This window comes from Salmo salar, chromosome 11 (genome assembly GCF_965601325.2).
Source record: "Salmo salar chromosome 11, fSalSal1, whole genome shotgun sequence".
In the NCBI taxonomy this organism is placed as follows: domain Eukaryota; kingdom Metazoa; phylum Chordata; class Actinopteri; order Salmoniformes; family Salmonidae; genus Salmo; species Salmo salar.
The window spans coordinates 21,277,916-21,280,906 of NC_138301.1; the positions used below are offsets into that span (position 1 = coordinate 21,277,916).

A 2,991-nucleotide genomic window follows, 5' to 3' on the forward strand; every position below is an offset into this window, starting at 1 on the left:
AACACAATTACTCAATGTTTCTTCCAAGATCTGACATGTAGCAATTTACCCAAACGTATAAGATTGGGTCACTACAGCAGGGTCAAGCCAGAGGACCACTTACCTGAAGGTTTGTTCGCCCTTCATTGACAATATTTTTGGCGATGTGCTCCATGATCGGCTTGAGGTGGTTCTCATTATAGGTAGAGTAATGCTCCTGTGTTGAGTCTGCACAGGGAGTGGAAACAATGACCATATGTTGCTAGCACCAAATCAGTTAGACAAACCAGGTTGAGTTTTGTAATTTATTTCTGATACACTGAGTGGACCATCCCAATAATTGCCACAAAACCGTACGTTACCCAGTTGAGCTCATCAAGCAGCAGCAATCTCAGAAGGGTGGTAGTGCACTATGTCATAGTCAAGGAGGGTCAGTCCCATGAGGTACTTGGCTAATGTGCTTCTCAACAGCCTGAAAAGACAACCACTGGTATTACTAACCTTCTGGTAACCTATCAGTGGTTGGCTATTCCACCTAACAAATAATTGCAGTTACTGTTGATGGGGTGATTTGAATAATGACACCCATAAAGAAATGTGTATGAAAACATGCATGTCATTGAGTAGCCTACATTGCCAGCCTTGGAGGCTCTCCTGAGGAAGTGTAGGGGTAGAGGCCACCCAAGCTCAAAGTTCAGACTTTGCAGAATCAGCTGCTCCATCTCCCGAATATGGGCCTTGGTGAATGCATTGTCTGTGATGTAAACGAAATCACTAGTCTCCGGGGAATACATCTCTTCATACTTGGACGCCAACATGGCAGTCACACCAACCAGCTGGAGCTTCTTGCGGCCAATAGTTTGCACCTAGATAGTAGTAAAAATAAATAAAAAAACATGGATCCGCAATTTTTTTGAGTTTTTTTTTTTACAAGGCTTACCTTGAGAAAACAATCCAGGACGGCCACCATCAGATAGTCTCCTGCAATAGCTGGAACCTGGAGTGCACCTGAATCAGCCAGTCAAATCAGGAGAGCAGGCGTCCATTGATCTCATAGCCATTCATGTACTTGGGCCAGACAGACTGCTGGGTCTGTTAAGACATTTCAAGATTAACTTAGAGACCAGTACAAAATATTTAACGAGTCATCACCATGTTAGCCTAGAGAAAGCACAAGTTACCTCAAGGCGCTGCAGATATAGATTCAGAGCACGGTTGTGGCAAGTCTGACTCCCCTTCGTCAATGTCTGCTACTGAGAACGCCTGGCACAATGCCTCTTTCATGGACACGTTAGACATTGCAGGCTGAGGAACTTGAGGCCAAACAGTTGCTGGCTGGTCTTGGTTTATAGATTGTTCCTGCCAAAGTCTCAACCAAACAGTCTTCTGTAGAGAGTATAGAGAAGTATGTTTAATTTTTTTTATTTAATCTTTAAGCAGGTAGGCCAGTTGAGAACACGTTCTCATTTACAACTGCGACCTGGCCAAGATAAAGCAAAGCAGTGTGACAGAGTTACACATGGGATAAACGAACGTACAGTCAACACAATAGAAAGAGTATATACTGTGTGTGCAAATAGCGTGAGGTAAGGCAATAAATAGGCCATAGTAGCGAAGTAATTACATTTCAGCAAATTAACAGTGGAGTCATAGATGTACAAGTAGAAATACTAGTGTGCAAAAGAGTATCTAGTGAAATCAGACAGACAATGGACCAAACAACGCCGGGTAAGACAACATACCTTGAACGGCACCGCTTTGCTGGCATTGGGAAAGTTGGACAGTTCCCCAAACACAGCCCTTCTCGCTCCAGCTACGTTTGCTTTTCCCCCATTAAATGTTGAATGATTCTCCCCCCCCCAAAAAAGGGAACACAAAACATACATCTAATTAACTTAAAGGTCGGCAGTTTTTGCCACGTTAGCTAGCAAGCGAAGGCTAACGACAAATTATTTAGCCATGCGCAATTACTGTTACCTTAGCTAGCTAAATGTTTTAGCCGGTTAAGTAACTTTATTTTAGGCAAAGCATACGCTCGTTTGCCAGCGTGTATTTCCTAGTTGCTTAACGTTACCTACTAACTTAAATAGCACATTGGCTAGCTAACTATAGTAACGTTAGCTGTGAGTAACATGCACACAAACACATTAGCTGGTCCAAATTGTAAAAACTTAACGCAGAACGAACTTCTAATGACATCTTCACGCTTGGTTAAAAACAAGGCTATAATCGGCAAAAAGATGCTTTTAGTGCCTGCAGGCTTGCTGTTTACACAAGGCCCAAGTAAAGAAGTGTTAAAGTACCCTTCCACAGTCATTCAAATACCGCTCTGTTGATTCTAATGGTATACCGCGTCATAGAATGCATCTCTGTCATTGGTTACCTAAGAGGAATCACGAATGACGTCACACAGTCACAATCAGAACGGATATCTATGATAAGAACCAAACAAAAATTACACATATTTTTGATTGAATTTAACTATCTTATTAAAACATTATCCCTAGTGAACAACAACAAGAATAACATTTTCATGAATCTTTATAATGATATTTTTTCAGTGATTACAATTGCACTAGAATTGTTATTTTTTGTATTATTTCACAGATATTTTTGGGATGTTTTAGTATTTTCTTGTTAATACCTGCGTTCTGTTTTGTATGCTGTAGCAATGTAAGTTGTTGATCTGTATTATGAATAAAAATAAATAAATAGAAATCTATGATACGAACCCCCACCCGATTAGAAAACGATCACCCCAATCAAAGGGTTTCCACTAGTTACCACAGCTACAAGGTCACAATTGGCTATACAGTCAAAATTTATGAATACAATTAATGGTTAGGTTTAGGCATACGGTTAGCAGTGTGTTTAAAGTTAGGGTTAAGGTTATGTTTCAAATGACATTTTAAGAAGATCAATTGTAGAAATAGGCGGGTTTTGTGACTTTGTGGCTGGGGTAGCTAGCTAGTGACGACTCAATCAAAGAGAAATTGACACTACTCATCCAAA

At 40.5% G+C, this 2,991-nt stretch overlaps 1 pseudogene across 1 annotated transcript; it reads right to left on the bottom strand.

Moving 5' to 3' along the window:
- Window positions 1–270: 270 nt before the first annotated feature.
- On the bottom strand, window positions 271–2,299 carry LOC123725136 (G2/mitotic-specific cyclin-B2-like; annotated as a pseudogene). Its single transcript, XR_014379352.1, has 5 exons — window positions 1,722–2,299; window positions 1,161–1,365; window positions 920–1,071; window positions 612–845; window positions 271–451 (listed from the first exon to the last, which is right to left on the bottom strand). The product of XR_014379352.1 is annotated as a G2/mitotic-specific cyclin-B2-like (transcript).
- Between the last annotated feature and the right edge of the window lie 692 nt (window positions 2,300–2,991).